Raw genomic sequence first — 18,770 nt, 5'->3', positions numbered from 1 at the left:
GAATCCTTCGTAGGCTTTTCTTTGCTTTTTCAATTCCTTGGACGCATTTCTTTGTGATTTAGTAGGTGATTAAAAGAACATTGTGAGATAACACGAAGTTTCTCGTTCGTAGTAACGTACTTTGGTGTAACTGAAGAAGGAAGCTCCGCCGAAATGGCGGTTGGGTGTTTGGGATGTGTTCCACAAACAAATCGCAGACATTGTCAAAGTTATGGCTATGTTTGCACCATGTCTGCAAAACAAATATGCATTGTTCTGTAGTTGACCTTCTATTTATTCTTTTTAGGATAACAACAAACAATAGAACTTCAGTCTGCAAATATCAACTGGTTTATGCGTACTGTTTGTGTGTCAAATTCACAATTAACTACCACTGCATTAGGCAATACAAAGTCTGAGGATTGCTAATGTCAACCTACTTATGGTGTACCATGTATTTTGCTCCTTGAGCTTAGTATCTCGTTGAACGTACTGTTTTGCTGACAAGTGGACATCTGACGAATGAAAGTACTCTCCTCGGCTCCTAAAGCTCAACAAGGAGCTACTTTTGTGTAAAGGTAGTCTAAGCATAAATACTCATGATTAATGGATATGAACACCGTACGAAATCATTTTGTATATTAATGTAAAACTGATGTATTATTTGACAGTATATGAAGTACAGCACCCGACTACGACCATCACGTTACGCAAGTTAAGATAAATGTGCTTGAAAACTGGAGTGATTCCTGAAACGTGTTTCTTTTGATGGAATATTGAAGAAATATTTTACAGCTGAAGAAGGAAGGAAGGTGTTTACTATCCCCTCCAAGACGAGGACGTTTAAGGAAGGATAGAAATGAGTTCGTCTAAGAGTAAGAACGGAATTCGCCCGCTTCTTTCTTTAAGTAACTACACCGACATTTGTCTCAAGCAATTTAGGGGAACCAAAACCAGATAAAATCTAGAGACCGATAGCCGGATGGTGATTTGAAACCGAATTCGATTCTAGAGTCTTACCGCTGCTCCACTTTAATCGGTAGTAGTCGAATCATTTGCTTTACGTTTCAACGAAACGGTTGTGGCGTCACGAAATGAACTTCGTTACTGTTTTGCAATTGACACTACAAAGTAGGTCACAGTTTATCGGTTGTTGTCAGCTGTACTCAATGGCGAGAATACTAATGAAGGTTAATTTGCTGAGGTATGGCAAAAATGTTAGTGCAGAGGATTTCTCTGTTCCCTGCTAGCGGTGAGGTTTGTCATTAACCTACCTATCGGTTGCTGTCCCAACCGTGGCTCCCACCGAACTACTTCTCCTCAGGAAATGCGTCAGTTCTGGTAAATTCTACTACTCGTTCCTCCTGTAATACGTAATAAATTAGCAAGGTAGCCTGATACGCAAGTATAACTAATATGAAATGTAAAACATTCAGTCGTATGAACAGCATTGATTAAAATGGTCCATTCTTTGAACTACGAGAGAGTGGGAGAACAGGAAACATGAGGAACTTTGTTCACTACCATGAAAGGTAACGGTAGACCGGGCAGGATGCTTCAAACAACTAGTACGGTGTCACCTTAAATAGCCCCTGGTGTATTGTGTACTAAAATATTAACTGCTAACCACGAACGCTCCTGAATGTGCACTCGAAAATGAATTTAACTATCTGCAACGTCGAGAGCGGAAAGCCCCATGACGGCAAAGAGTGCACTAAGGGTGCTCACCGACGATAAAATGTGGGACGATCCCGAACTCAAGACCATCGCAACAGCTCACTTCCGTTCAACGCGTTCAACTAGTCACAGCTGTACGATCATGGCGTCCTTCGTCACTTTCTCGACCGAGAAGCCCTCAACACAGTAACCTTCATTCGACAAGAAAACGGCCATATAGCCAACCTAACAAGCATTGCGGTTACCGTTAGCTCCTCTATGCAGCGGTCAGAAACCACCGACCCGGGTGTTGGGACTGCTGAAGAGGCGGCAACTTCTACGAAGACGCCGGACACTCTGGTACCATTCCACGGCAAGGAATCATAGCCCGACTTTCAAACTAACGGCTTGCTAACTTCTGCCAGTCTTCGCCATCTCACACAAGCCCATAGTCCGCTGGTTAGAAGAGCCAGCGGTAATCTCAATTCGTCGGGGAAAATTAGTCTGATAGCGAATAACTGAAGATTAATTACGACGACTTTTGAAATAACTCGAGATGCGTATCAAACGAATGGTAATTTTCTGAATAGCTCGGATTTGTTGTAAAAGATATTAGTTTAATTTACTTTGCGCACTCTCCCTGCTGAAACAAACAGCAATACAGACTGTTGGCAGGCTTTGTGGCCAGTCCACGAAAACTCTGCACTCTAGAACAATTTTTTCAGGGTGAAGGTATACTGTAAGTGTCGGCTAGCTCCTTGTTTCAGTCATGAGCTAATCATGCGAAGAGTACCTGTCTATGACTTCAGCAAATATTGCGTTTTTTTTCTGGCCTGTTCCAGTGATGTACGATATGCTAGGGCACATTTCGGATGGAGATAAGGTACGTTGCAGTCTGAAATGGAATGAAATTTTGCAACTGCTGCTGACTAGTGCAGAATGATACGAAACTGAGCCAGTGGGTTTAAGGTGGAAGCAGAGAGGGAAAGCTACTTCCCGTGATTAGACACACAATTTGCATCGAAACTTCACGGTCAGATGTGTAGTTACGCGCATAGATCGCCGACGCATAACGATCTTCATGTAGTTCTAAGTAAATAAAGGATCCACCTGAAAAATTCCATCTTGCTTCAAAACGCGGTCATCTCACAACGACCATGGCGTATAAATCAGAACACTGGGAGAATATGTTCTTGAGGATGGCTACACCAAATCATATATTCGTTGACCCGAAAAAGAAGATGCATTTCCACTCAGCGATACGAAAATGATAGACCAAGGCACTCAATTTACCATACGGATGTACCACTACACCGATGTTTTCCCGACTTTTATTCTGACGGAACCCTTTGATAATCGTGGTGCTTTTGGTGAAGCATATTCTATATTTTGAAAGTTGAAAAAGTTCAAAACTGCGAAAAACTTGTTTTATATAGTCATTAATTTTAAATCATAGCTAATGCCAAGAAAGTCATAATGAAATGCTTAAAAAATTATTACCGCGAAAAACTCGAAAAATAAACCACCATGTCGTTAATAAATTTTCCGTGAGCATTCATTGTGTTTTCGCTGAACAGCAGTGTTCCACGGAACACAGTTTTGTCAACCCAGTACTAGACAGATGCAATTGCACTACGCGATAACGTTATCGTACTTTTTTTCCCAGTGCTGCGGAAAACTTTGAAGTTGATGTATTTAGTGACAGACGACCTTCGTTTAGTAGTAGCTGGTGTGCACTTCGTGCCGTGTGAGTGTCGCAAACTTTAAAGAGCCCAAACAGTCCTCACGGTATCGGATTGTTGCAGTCAATATAAAAGGCACATAACATTCGGAAACTTCAGAAATTCATAAACACAAGCAGAGTTTTACGAAAAGAGTATAACAACAGCGTTGGCACCGAAATTGAATAAAATTATAACAGATGTGTAACAAACTGTCCGCTTTCAGTTATTACAGGCCAGATTTCAAGATTCAAGCTCTAAAAAAAGAAAAATAAAGCAACTGGAATGAACGGAAATATTGGAGACAGTGACTCACCGAATAATAATTATTTACGTAAGAGCAAGGACAATTTGCTGCACATAGTTCCATGTTGGCAAGACGTAAGGTAATTAATACGCGAAACGTAATGCTCATCCCTATGGGAATTACATATGCTCATTCAGAAATAGCTGTTGAAATTACATATGAGCACCTATAACTTGCAGACAATGGTGAGCTTACTTTGCAAGTGCTCGCTGCACTCTTGGGTAGCATCGTACATCGTCGTTAGAGCTGTTAAAGAGCTTTGGCCTCAGTTAAAAACTTGTCCCCACATGTATCATTAAAATGGACGGGCGGAGCCGTTAATTCCACTTAAAGAGAAAATTTAAGAGTGAAAAATGGGGTTTCCGTGGGGTAAATTTTTTTGTAAAAGTTTATTTCAGCAATTTTTCACTCTTTGCTGTACTTACGAATATGGGAAACCGGGCTGTACTCGCTGAATTCTGAACGACATTCTGCCTTTCCAAATTATTCGAAGTCCAAATTAGCTTGCTGCTCGTCGCTTTACCGTTTGTGACCAGTAGCAACTGATTAGTCCTTTGATCGTATTCTACGTTAAACCAGTTTGCCAGAACTACCACATAGGTTCCAGCCACAGTAGTTATCGATGTGTTCAAAGGCTAACCGTTTTACTGAATGTGTGTTAGTTTTGTTTCTGTCTAGTTTTAGATAACAGCGGTGGCAGATGACTCTTGTGTGGGAGAATGATATGTTAAATTTACTGATGGGCACTGAGCTTGACCGACTGTGTTAGATTAGACACAATCGGGCCCACACTGGATTTTTATTTGAGGCAAAGAAATGATAAAATTTACAAAGGGAATTGTTTGAGGAAAATAAGAGTCTTTACGCATATAGATTCTGCTGCTAGAAATTTATAAGCATTCATTGTTGAATGTGGCTATGCAGATCCAGCAGCTCGTTCAAAGGAATTATAAATTCTTCATTCAGATTTAATCTGTTATTAATCATAGAATTTTGTTTATAAGAAATATTTTGTGGTATTATAGTGAGTGGTCAAAATGGCGGGTAACATTGTCTCATTTCAAGGTGTGTCATTTATGGCACCCAAATTTTGCGAATGTGTGTTTTGTAAGGCGCTATTGTGGCCACGCAGTATGAGCAGTCAGTGACAGATAGGTGCGTAAAACATCAGGAATTAACCGACTTTCAACGTGGAATGACAATAAGCACAAGATGCATGGGGCTGTGTATCGCGTTTCGGAGGTAAAAGGTTTCCTATGGAGGCCTTCAATGTCACATAAACGCGTGAACCGCCTCACAAGACGACCACCGTATCTGATGATTGGAAGTGCTAAAGCGGACCCCATACTACACGGGATAAACGCTAGAGAAAGAAAGAAGAAAGAAAATAATACTTGATTTCAGAATGGAGTACTATTGCTAGAAGTTGAGAGTAACCAGTCTCATCTCCGAAGTGGAATCTGTGCTATTGTTGAGGTACTACAGGATATATTTTGTCCGGATACCTTAATCAATAAGTCGAGAATACAAAGAATGAACGTAGTACTATTCATCCTAAGAAACGTTTCATAATTATCGTCAGATGATATCGTAACTGATTGTGAAACACAAATTAAATTTTATGACAAACACTTCAGCTGAAAGGATGTACAGCTAACCAAGAGTGAGATAGAGCAAGGGGTTCAACATAACTTGAAGAATCATCAGCGGAGACAGACATTGCAGACACAATTCTCAGGTAAAGATAGCTTGTATTTTTCCCAAAATAAACAAAAATAAGGAAATTAAAGTCGCTTTCCAAACGAGCAAAGTCCTATATCAAGAATTAATTGCAATTTCTACTTATATACAGGAATATAACACAGTAAAAACTTTGACTGATAATTGCTGTGTGCAGAAGCTCTAGGGATAATGGCTGATAAGGGTAATATGACAATATTATTATGTGAAAATTATTACATTGGCAAAACATTACATTATTCATAACAGAACGGCGAAAACGAAGTTCGTAAAGGACCTCTCAGTAATTTACAAATCGCCTCGAAAGAAAAATCTGATGCATCTCAGTGTCTATTCGACCCATTATAAAAAAACGTGGCTTAAAGTTAATGACTCCAAGGATTTCCACTACAATAGCTCAGATTAAGTTGCAGAAACCAAACCAAACAATTAAACCTTAAGAATTATCACAACGAATAGCCTGCCAGTAGTGAACTATATTACATACTGCATAGAAAACTGAAAGGTGTTTATAAATCTGATAGGACTTTCACCATTAAAAATAGCATCCAGATTGTTGACAGTGTAATATGAATATCCTAGAGGATACAGTTTTCGCCTCTTGGAATTTTAAATACATGTTTATGAATATACCAGTTTATGAAACATGAAACTAGGGCAGTACGTGAGATCTTAGAGCTTTCAGATATTTTTAAATTTGCCTTGATTTCAGATTCTTTATCTTCAGTGGTAAAACCTACCAAATGGGAGACGGTTTAGCGATGGGTAATAGTTTATCAACTATCTGCTCAGAAATTTTCCTCACTGACTTGCAATTTAAATTATTCATTATTTCCCCGATATGGAAGAGAAAATACTGTACTATCACGGGTACGTTGATGAAAGTATAATTTTATTTAGAGGAACCAATTAAGATTTAAATGAAGTGAGAGACGAACTTAAACAAGTGCACCCAAAAGTTACACTCATAGCTGAACATTAATCTGATTGTTGGATTTATTTTCTTGATTTCTTAGTTATTAGATCGAATTGACACAAAGCCAACATATTCAGGAACAATTAGTGGAAATAATTCAAAGCACCCAACCCAACACAAAAAAGCGTATTTTAATCCAGCTTTGAACAAAACGTTACAGGTACCATTCACTGACAAAGAAACAGCTAGGAGTCAGGTACAGTTACCAAGAGCGAGGTGTGATAAAATCCAGTAGTAATAAACGGTATATTACATTCACATATAAAGGTCCTATGACAGACAGTATTGCAAAGTTTTGCCAAGACAAAAACTTAACGTCACATTTCGGACAAGCAATTTCAGTCAACACGCTTTAAAACACGAATAGAACGTGGATGAGCACAAATACAGTAACCCAGGAGCGTAAAACTAAATTGTCAAAATTCTCAGAGTATGTACATTGAGCAAAATGTAAGAGGGTTTAAAATTCATTATGAAGAATATTGCAATTTAAATTCCAACCATGCAGCATTCAGTGAGCATTTGAAAACGAACCACAGTTCAGATGCGATTCAAGACAGCATGAAAATTATACACGCTGCAGGTACAGGCTCTTTACTTAAAGAATTAGAAATTTTCTTGGAAAAGAAGGAAAACCCGCAGAATTTCATAAATCAACAAACCGAATTGCACGGATTCTTCCATTATTCGAAGAGTTGCTGTAGATAACCATTCAAGACGTAATTTCAACTTCCTGCCGTATCATCCAAAGAGAAATATTTTTAAGAGACAAAGCTTTGAATGTATATTTTTAGCGATATCTTTCTAAATATATTTCTAAAGATATATTTTTAATATGTATTCTTACAGATATTGCAGAACAACGAAATTTCATCCAGTGCAGCAATGAGATGTCTATAAACCAGCCCATAAAAACGGCGATTGAAATGTATATCCGACAGCAATATGAATTTCATAACACATTTCAGTTGTTTACCATATTTTGAGTTTAATGTAGTAAGTGAAATTTTCTGACTTTTCGTGAGGCAGATTCGAACTAATGGGTACACACAGCGTGGTCAGAAACAGTGTGAAAAGCTAGTAAGGATTTTGTAGTATAGGTTGTTCTGAGAGATTACTCAAGAAAAAAATTAAATACACCGAAATATTTCGGAGTTAATTAGCATTTGTTAACCAATCAGGCCACTGCACGCGCAAATTCAATTCCCCGCCACATAGAGTTTATATTAGTTGTTCTGATAACATAGATGATAGCGCACGACACTGCTAAGCCCTTGGCTCGGTTCTATCCTTAACACCGTCAAATGTCCTATTTTTGCGTCTCTCTCTTGTTCGGTCCTAGGAAACCAAACGAAGAACACTTTTGGTGACACCGTCTCTGGTGGACCACTTGAAGCTGCGCGCTCAACGCCCTAATTGGCTAACTTCAGTACTAATTAACTCGGAAACGGCGTAATGTATAGAATTTTTTCCTTAACGATTATTTCGCAGCACAATCTATCCTGCAGCACACTTACAAGCTTTTTAGACTGTTTCAGACCACCCTGTAGATATAGAGGTCCTTATCTTGCTAAATACGAAAACTACGTTATCCTTAAGTACGCGTTGCCAGATACGTAATCACTGTTGTACAGCCGACTTAATCTCTGGTCCTGGCAATGGAATCAGCCAACTACTGTGTTTTAAACGTAAGTTAACGTGTTATAAATGAAAAATTTTCTTTAATGTTGATGTATGACTCTCAATGTAAGACTACGTATTGTCACAGTTTGTTGTATTAAATTCCAGAGTTTCTGATGATACACATTCTAACTGATGATTAAAACATAGTGTAGTGTCGCGGAATAGTAAAGAGTTGGAAACGTGGAATATTGTCAAAGTTTGGTTGCCTATGCCGAGAGCCAGAAGCAGTAGGTTAGCCAAGACGTAAGAGGATTGCGCATGTTTCGGAATGTGTCGTCACGCAGGGGCAGTGGCCTGGTTACACACAACAGGCGAGAGAGAATTGCTTAGCACGCGGGTTTGTGTTAGACGGAGACTTTCGTAGAGTGCAAGACAGAGGTATAGCGTCAGCTGTACTGCATTTCACAACTTCGCGTAAGTCTGCCGTAACAACACGTAACTCTGTCGCAAGAACACCTAAGGGGCGAGTACGACAGATGAATCAGCAGTATAAGTGGAACTAATGCGTTCATTACAAACGAGCATGACGTCAGGACGTCGCTCGTGCTTGATAGCAACAAGGCACTCGTAGTTAGACTTGCAGTTACATGTGCACTGGGTCGCTGCGTAGCGCTCAGCTCGGTGATCGACATGTTAATCTTTATTAGGGAGATGTTGCAGTAAGGGCGGCCCATCCAGCAGCAGACGTGAGGGGACAGTACCAGCCAGCTCTGGTCCTCTCTGCTGCCGCTGTCAATCATGAACCCAGGATTAGCAGACATCGTGACAGACTCGCTCGCCGCCAATGCTGACCACGTCAGTGAACCGTCGTCGAGATCGTGCGGGGCCTAGGCCCTGTGCATCCGCCGTCACAACCGGGTGAACCGACGACGCTTGGGGACTGCAACCCGTTCCACCCGTCCACCGCGGACGAGCCACCAGGAGGAGCAGGGAAGAAGACGGTGTGGGATAGAGTACACTCCGCACTACGAAAACACCTCTCATGCCAACAGCGCCACGACTCCAACCCCGAGTCTCCTGCTGTCCGGCCAGCCGGGCGCCACCAGGCACGCTTGGCCGAAGTACGAAGTAAGGACATTCCTCCGCTACATCACAGCACGCGGCGCTGCGCTAGCAAGACTGGTGCAGCCCGGAGCAGGTGTCATCGCTACGAGTCAGCGAAGCTTCGGGGAAGGTCGTTGATATCACCAAGCTCAGACAGCCTGTGTTACGCGCGCCACATTGTATTTGGCAGGAATAAAGATGTTACGAATTAATAATGTTTCTTTAGCTTTTCTGACCACAGTCATTTCCTAGCATCCTGACAACTGGAGAAGTCACCGCTCGGCCTCCAGTCCACCGTAGGCAACCGGGACCACCGGGGCGCCTACAATACTAACTGTGACTTGTGGCTGTCCTGATAATTTTGATGTCAAAAGTCGCTGTCTCCACTGCAGACAGCACCTGCTCTCGCTATACAAGAGTTCAAGTTTGAAGAACCGTCCTGCTCTGTATTATGACAGAAAGAAACTTCTCGATTTTAATAACACACTATAATGGATTGGATTGCTATGACGCCAAACGTAATGGTATGATGTTTGTTGACTGCTATGCTGACACCGATGCAGCAGGACGACCACGTTTGCCCTACAGTGGCGCGTACGGGCCGCTGTGGAAATGGGAACTTCCGCTGCCGCGGCAAGTGCAGAGTCAAGGATGGTTGTTCGATAAAACATTCTTTACAACACAGTGCTTTCGTGCAGAAGGTTGGCAGCTGCACATGGCTGTTGGCAGCGAGTGGGTGCGCTGAAGCTGGGTAACAATGGCCAGCAGGGGCGCAGCCTAGCTCACGCAAGACGTCAGTTCTCTTTGTAGCAGCCATTATGGACTGCTACATTATAAGCGTTCCACGTAGTCCAAAGTGGCGGGAAGGGACGAGTAGACGCCACGAGTGGAACACGTGATTCTCTAAGTTAGGCGATGGCACCCAGTGGCTGCCCTCACATCTATGGATTCAGTTCTGAGTCCAGAACCAACAAGGTTAGCTGACAGCTGACAGAGCAGTGGCTTCGCTTACATGGAGAAGCGCCATAACCAGATTTCCCTGAAACTTCCTTGAATGGAAGAGGAGACACCATTAGCGAACACGTATTTCGGCTTATGCGCAGGTGCTCTACCATTTCTGTGAAAACGAAGGTCAAAGTTTTCGAGGTACTTTAGGTGCCTTCTACTGAGAAAACTTTTCAGCCAATTAGGTGGCACAGTGGATATCGTCATTGTTTCACAGGCTTACACCCCGTGTTCGAAACCGGATTATTATTTTTATTTATTTTTTTTTCATCCATCTACTCATGTCCGCAGCAAATTACGACACGAAAATTTTCCATTGCATATTGAAATCACGCTGTGTTCATTCGTCTGCTAATTGTAGGTCTGCTGAATTAATTTAAAAAAAAGAAAAATGAAAAAATTATTTGAAACTGGTTTTGGCGAAATTCGTATAGTGCACAGCGATTCATAATCAATGGAAAGCACCAGTTTTCGGCAAAATGATGCGTTATGCGTTGTTTGCCGCGAAATTGTTGCCTACGCGTGAAATCTTCAGCATGTTACCGACGTTTCTTTTCCGAGTGAGATTCAGACAAAGATGTGTGGCTGTGGGATCATCTGTCTTCGTGGGATGCCAATGATGTTCGGAATTTCTATTTGTAGAATGTTTCTACGATCGCTACGGTCCAAGAAAATGCACCAAATATCCTGAAAAATAAACAAAAGAATAATATCTAAGAATTACTGTAGCTATTGATATAAGAATGAAACGTAACAATATGATAGTTTTAAAAGTTTGTGACCGTTAAAAATACAATACAGACATGTAAAGGATATTAGTTTTAACTTGCAGCAATTAAGAATCTCGGAAACGACGTATAGAACGAGAAAGTGTTTGCGGTGAAAAGTTAGTAAAGGGTGTGCTGCAAATGGCGACCTCCTAACTACACCTCCTTGTGCGGGAATAGTTTTGTATTTTATGATAGGAACTCTCCATTTTTAATGTACATTCGGATTCTGTGCCAAAAATACGTACGTTTTCCAAATCGTGTTATATGGTACTGTAATCGACGAATATCAAATTTTCCTGTTGTTGCAGTGAAAAAACGACGCATTTGATTTTCATTTACAAAATACAAGCCTCCGTGTTCTAACGGCTGATATTTATCTTCGAAATTTGTTATGGTTTTTCAAATTGAATTGTAGTGTACAATATGATTAGCTGTTTCGTTGTCTGGTTAGAACAACGAGGTGGATGTAATAGGTTTCTATTCCCATGGGGATGCTTCATTTCAGTGAATCCCCTTGCCTCTCACCATTTAGGTGCTCGATTTCAGTGAGTCCCCTTTGCCTCTCACCAATCAGGTGCGTGATTTCAGTCAGTATCTGTGGCAGGTGCGTCTATCACTGTAACTACACGGACATTTTACCTTATTACAATGGTGGCGGATTGTACTCTGCCAGCCAGCAGGGGTGGCCGAGCGGTTCTAGGCGCTACAGTCTGGAACCGCACGACCGCTCCGGTCGCAGGTTCGAATCCTGCCTCGGGCATGGATGTGTGTGATGTCCTTAGGTTAGTTAGGTTTAAGTAGTTCTAAGTTCTAGGGGACAGATGACCTCAGAAGGTAAGTCCCATACTGCTCAGAGCCATTTGAACCATTTGTAAACTGCCGGTAGCTGCGTAGCGGACAGCGCGAGAGTTAAGACGGTTGGATGGAAATCCATGATTTGGGGACTCACGACAGTCAAACCTGTAGGAAACACAAAAGAAAGTTGTCATACAAGTAGCTTATATGCTGTCAATGTCTAGCCATATTATCTTTTTTGTACAATCACATTTGTAACCTGCAAATAACGTTAGAATGTCAATACGAACCTTTAGAACACAAAGGTAAAATGTAAAATGTAAAATCAAATGCGTCGGTTCTTCTTTGCAACGACAGGCACACTTCATATTTGTCGACTACTTTGCCACTAACACGAATGGATAACAATGATTTGGTCAACCGTGCGTATTTTTTGGCTTAGAATCCGATATAAATTAAAAATGGGTGGCTCCTATTTGAAAATACGAAGTTGGCCACGCACATGCAGGTGTGGTTAGAAGGTGGCGAGTTGCAGCACACAGAGATGTCCCCTTCAGTAACGTTAACTTTCCACCGAGAACATTTTTTCGTACGATGCGTCATTCTCGTGACATTTAGTTGTCTCAGGTTAAAGTGATCACACTGTGTAATAAGTTAATAAGTTTGACACTTACTGTGAAAGCCAGTTGTAATTTTACAATTAATGTAACGCCCTTGTGTCCTCTAACTCGATAAGGAACATTTCTGTAATAGACTTCTACGGACATTGGTGGAGAAACGAAAAGAAATAAGGCAAGTAAATAAATAAAAAAGAGTAACCTGGTTTCGAGCACTGGGCACAAGAGCGAGAGAGTGCTACGCTAGCCACTGTGACTCCATTGCAGCTGAGATTATCGAGCGCTAAAAGGCATCTAAATTACGTCTAAAACTGTGAACTTCGTTTTCTCGGAAACCGCCCAGCATCTATTGATAAGCCGAGACAGGTGTTCTCTTACGTCCACTCCTCTTCCACTTAGCGAAGTTTGTGGGAAACAATTGCCGTGTTTCGTCTTAGTGGACGCTGTTCCTCGTTTAGGCTGTAGCTGAATGGCCATACATTCTACCGAAGGCTGATGCGGTGACTGCGCGGGGTGGAAGCACGGCGCAGACATAAGTGCTTCTAATGGCTGAGTGAGGTATTTATACCTGCCTTGCACGGTTGTGTTGTGACGTGGGCGGCTGCAGAAGCGCTGCTTTGAGCAACAGCATGTAGCAAACGGGCCCACCGCTATGGCAGAATACTGTGTTGTAGAGAGCTGCACCAGAATTTCTGCAGCGCCAAACTACAGAGTTGAATATTATTTGATCTGGAGACATTAGATTCTCACCTTTATCTACGGCAAGACCAGAAGATGAAGGAACGAATTAAAATTTATATTAACGCCAGGACTTGAACACAAGTCTCCTATTTTCTAGGCAAAAGCCAGATGTTTTAACCACCGGACCACTATGGCATTGGCACAGGGCCCTTATCACAGACCATTTCTGTTCCAAAGCCCTCCATAACAAAATCTCCTATCCACGCCTTCCGCCCATTTTCATTAAATCCTCAGTACCGAATGGCCCCCAGCTCTTTACGTAGTGGATAACTCCTGTCTCTACCTCATGCGTACGTAATCTGTTGATCTGATGGAATATGGACTGAAGGCGTGTGAAGTTTATGTTGGAAAGTTCATTACATGGAGGTGGTGTGTGCAGGTATGATTGCCACACTACCACAGTGATTTGGTAGTTAATGCATTTGCCTAGTAAATAACAGACCTGGGTTCAAGTTCCAGGCTTGGTACGAATTTTAAATCATTACTTTAGCTTCTATCCTTATCGAAGATAAAGTTGAGACTCATATGCTTCCATGAAAATGTAATTCCATCAGATCAATAGATCACCTACAAATGAGATACACGCAAAATTTACTATTGCATACAAAGCTGGGATGCTATTCCGATATCGGAGAGCCTTGGCAGTAGTGACTATTTACAAAGGGAAAAAATTTGCTGAGGGCGTGAATCCAAGTCTGTGTTAGAGAAGGCAATGGACTACAGTAGACCGAGGAGCTGTGGTGTAGTGGTTAGCGCAACTACCTAGTACGCAGGGGGACTGGGTTCGAGTACCAATCATGGCATTATTTCAGCATCTATCCTTATCGAAAATAAACATGGTTTGTTCAGTATTGTAATAGTGTTGATCGTTGTAAATATTAAATTGCGGTTTGATGATTACCGGTTTCGGTTGACTAACAATCAACTTCAGATCACGCTTACTAAACTATCTGTACCCAAATGCTGGCAATAAAACCGTTGTAAGTCGTGCTTTATAAGGAATCGATACGTGAGCACAATGTGGGCCACATCATTGCTACCCAGTGTAAAACGTCAGTAGTAAAAAGTTGCTCCATGAATAACTGTCACATCCGACATGGCAAACCTTCTCGTATTTTGTAAGTGAACCTAATTTTAACCACTTTTCAAACGATTCAATCCTCTTCTTTTTCGATTTCTCCACAGCCCATGACTCACTAGTATAAAATGCTATGCTCCATGTGTACTTTCTGCGAAATACCTCTCTCGGATTAAAGCCGATATTTGATACTTGTAGACTTTTGTTGTCCAGGAAAGCCTGTTCGCCTCTGCTTATCCACAAGATTTGGAATATCTCATTTTTTGCTTCTGCTTCCAGGCGATATTTGGGTCTCTATATACTGTAGGCCGCCCCTGCTAATTCATTGCTTTTATTAGTGAATACAGTTAATTAATTCTTGCAGCAGTCTCGCTGGTTAGTGAAGTTACACAACGAACATTACTAACCAGCCAGTTACAGTGGGATTACTTACTGACTAGGTACATGCATCGATAACTAATGTTCTGACGGTGATCCTACGACGCACGCCCTACCTATTCTCCCACACTATTGTATGACTTACAATTTCATATAACAATTTCGGGGAACAGCGATCTTATTGTGATAAAATTATTAAAAAGCATTCTTGATTGCAGCCGATGTTAACTTCTGACCGGTTTCAGCCTTTTAATTACGGGCCATCATCAGAGTTTGCACCATCTGAATGACGGTGATGGCGATGCCTCAGTCACTGTAACTGATTACATTTAAATAATTTTATTCCTTGACTGTTCTTTCCAGAATATTCTATTAACATTGAAAAGATGTTTTAATATGTGAACACTGTTTTACGATACAAATATTTTATTCTACCTCGAATTCAAGTAACACGTTCCTGGAAGTTCAAGTAGCATTCACACTACAATTGCTGTCCTCATTTATCACGAGCTCTTATAATGTCTCCTATGACAATTCCTGTTCATTTCCGTACTATCGTCTTTTCCTTATGTAACGATTCCCCAGATTCGGAGTTTAGATCTGCGCTTCAAAATTCTCACTTTATCACACACACAAGCGACCTACTCGCGTTTTAACTCTGGTGCGCCTTTCAATATTCTTTCCACAAAATATTTCACTTTTGTAGACGCGGGATCTACTGTGTAAGCATCCTCCAGCTCTACTGACAATTTTCCACAAATCACAAAACTAATTCATTTTTATACGCCATATCCGTGGAGCATGAGCTCCTGGGACCTGTACTGCAGGCTTGATCAGGCTCAACTGGTTCACTCTTCCACGTTAAAAGATCTTCAAGCGCAAATCGCACCCTTCTAGAACAATGGGACAAGTCCCTCAGTGATGCCGGTGCAATTCCGGTATAGGATCGATGTCTGTAACCTTACCATATATCCTTGTTGACCGAAGTGTGGAACCCTTCGTTTTTTTGTGTAATATCTTGCGTTTGTTTCATTTCTTTTTCTTGTGGCGGTTACAAGCGCAACAGCGAAATACATACTCACGCGTACCGCTTTCTTTCGGATCCGCCACCCGTCACCACACACGTCCACAGAGGTGGCAAAATTTCAATGTCCGCAAGGACTCACATGCGTCAGTGCGCACGAATTCTCGCATTCCCGGCAACAGATTGAAGCTGTCACAGTATTTATCTCGCCATTTACCAGAGCCCGGCAGTCCAACAATAAAAAATTTCCATCAAAAATCCATCTTCAGTCCGGTGTCTGGTGGACAGAGGTTGCTGGAGGAGGAGGAGGAGGAGAAAGAGGGCCGAAAAAAGGACAACAGCATGAATAAAACATGGCGACGGGAGGACGGAAGCGAGGCTTAACGCTGTTTCCCGGCGGACAGAAAAAGAAGGTCGAGTTGTTGCCGCTCGTAGCGGACGCCGCGGTGTCGCAGTCAGCGTCGGTGGCGTCGTAGGCGGCGGCGGCGGCGGCGACGGCGACGGGTTCCAAATTAAAACGCCAGCCGACACGCAGTCAAAGCGGAAGTCGCCCCACCTCGCTTCCCCCCTGACCGGTACAGGCCGTGTGGCTACACTGTCAGGGACGGAGCGGGATTATTCACAATTTTCGTCGTCGCAGGCTCGTCGGTAGCCCCTAAATGGATTTTGATGTCCGATGTTGTACTGATATGAATTACTTTTTGTTTTTGGTACGTTTGCATTATTCCGCGCATTCAGGCTGCCTGTTGTTCTTCTCTGCTTCGCATAATCAGTTTTGCATCCACACAGAAGCCTGTAAAAATTAGCGAGATTCTCAGTTTCAATTTGCTTCTCTCTTCCAGAAGACTTTTCTGATTTTACATCTCCATCTCTTGCTAACACCGCAGAGGTATTCAGTACTGCTCCCAGAAGAAAAAATATAGCGTAAGAATTTAAATAACAACAGTTTGTAACGTGGCCGTCGAGGTTTACTACTTAATTATCGTGCTGTATTAACAGAAATTACCACAAATACATCGAACTAGCCAACGCCGTGTTACTACATAAGTACACGTGTTAATAAAGTGAAGCATTACATTTCTTTGTGCACGTACAGATAATCTGATATTAAAAAGAAAGAAAACATTCAAGGTATTGGAAATTTGACGAGGGTTTCCTAATGATGAGACATAAAGTTAGCGCTGAATCGGTCAATAATCTAGCGTCGTAGTAAATGTGATAATCACTCCCACAATCATACAAGGAAGTTATACCGGGTGGTTATGATTAAACTTCCCCTATTTAACACGTTATAACACGGAAACTATTTACCGTACGAATACCACACGTGGTAGTATTAATGTCCAGAGTAATGGGTGCGTGATTTCCATGCGTAACAGCGCCACCGTACAATTCCAACAATGGTCACCAAGTACCGTGATCAGTCTCCGTGATTCATAGTCTCACAACACGCCTGACCAGTCACAGTGCACTTGGTGACATGTTAACAAGAGCTTGGACAAAAAGAGGGCACTATTGGTGAAGCTCCATTAGAAAAAAAAAAAAAAAAACAAAAAAAACAAACAGTAATGCTGCAGCTACAATACGAGAATATCACCGGCTGAAATGACTACGGAAGGATTCTCTTTCTTCAACTGCTGTGCGGAGAATGATGAAAAAGAATTGACTGGAGAAATGGCCGTTGCTCCGGCAAGGGGCCGACCATCGGTTGCATGACAGGTGGTTGATAAAATCGCTGTTGCTATGGCAGACAACACTGCGCGCAATTCTCGATCGTCGTACAGTGCGCGTGCTGTGTCACAACAGTCGAACATAACGTGGTCCACTGTACGGAAAGCGCTTAGAACCATTTTCAATTGGTATCCGTACAACGTCCATATCGTACCGCAGCTTGCACCACAAGAAACACAACGACGTGTTGACTTCGCTCTCCACTTTATAGCAAGGACTGAAGTTGACGAGGACTGCCCCTGGACCATCCTATGGACAGAGGAAGCTCACTCATCCCTGACGGGTGCGGTGAAAACACAGAGTTGACGATTGTGGGGATCTTAACATTCAGTAACTGTGCATGAAGCCCCTCTGTATGGTAAACGTGTCACCGTATGGTGTGGCTTCACGGCTTCTTTCATAATTGACCTACTCTTTTTTGAACAGGTAGGTGCTCAAGGACCAAAGGCGTGCAGCGTGACTGGCCAGCGTGACTGCCAGCGTATCATAACCGCCTACAGGAGAAAGACATATTGAACTCAACAGTTTCCATGCAAGACGGGACCCCAACGCACGTCGCTCGTGAAGTTCACATGCTTCTCCGAAACACATTTGGAAACGATCGAATTATCAGCGGATCGTTTCCAAATGCTTGGCCGGCACTATCACCTGATCTCAGTCCTTGTGATTTCTGGTTGTGGGGCTACATGAAGGACAAGATTTTTCAGGTGAACATTCACACTTGTGCTGATCTGAAGCGCAGCATATCAAGAGGGGTAGTCAGCATAGATTAGATTAGATTAGATTAATACTAGTTCCATGGATCATGAATACGATATTTCGTAATGATGTGGAACGAGTCGAATTTTCCAATACATGACATAATTAGGTTAATTTAACAACATACTTAAGTTAATATAACAACTTTATTTTTTTGTGTTTTTTTGTTTTTCTTTATTTTTTTTATATTTTTGTTTTTTTATCTTCTTTTTTTTCTTAATTTATATCTAAAAATTCCTCTATGGAGTAGAAGGAGTTGTCATTCAGAAATTCTTTTAATTTCTTCTTAAATACTTGTTGGTTATCTGTCAGACTTTTGATACTATTTGGTAAGTGACCAAAGACTTTAGTGCCAGTATAATTCATCCCTTTCTGTGCCAAAGTTAGATTTAATCTTGAATAGTGAAGATCGTCCTTTCTCCTAGTATTGTAGTTATGCACACTGCTATTACTTTTGAATTGGGTTTGGTTGTTAATAACAAATTTCATAAGAGAGTATATATACTGAGAAGCTACTGTGAATATCCCTAGATCCTTAAATAAATGTCTGCAGGATGATCTTGGGTGGACTCCAGCTATTATTCTGATTACACGCTTTTGTGCAATAAATACTTTATTCCTCAGTGATGAATTACCCCAAAATATGATGCCATATGAAAGCAATGAGTGAAAATAGGCGTAGTAAGCTAATTTACTAAGATGTTTATCACCAAAATTTGCAATGACCCTTATTGCATAAGTTGCTGAACTCAAACGTTTCAGCAGA

This window comes from Schistocerca serialis, chromosome 2 (genome assembly GCF_023864345.2).
Source record: "Schistocerca serialis cubense isolate TAMUIC-IGC-003099 chromosome 2, iqSchSeri2.2, whole genome shotgun sequence".
NCBI lineage: Eukaryota > Metazoa > Arthropoda > Insecta > Orthoptera > Acrididae > Schistocerca > Schistocerca serialis.
The sequence above is the reverse complement of the archived record's forward strand: the minus strand, read 5'-3'. Positions refer to the sequence as shown.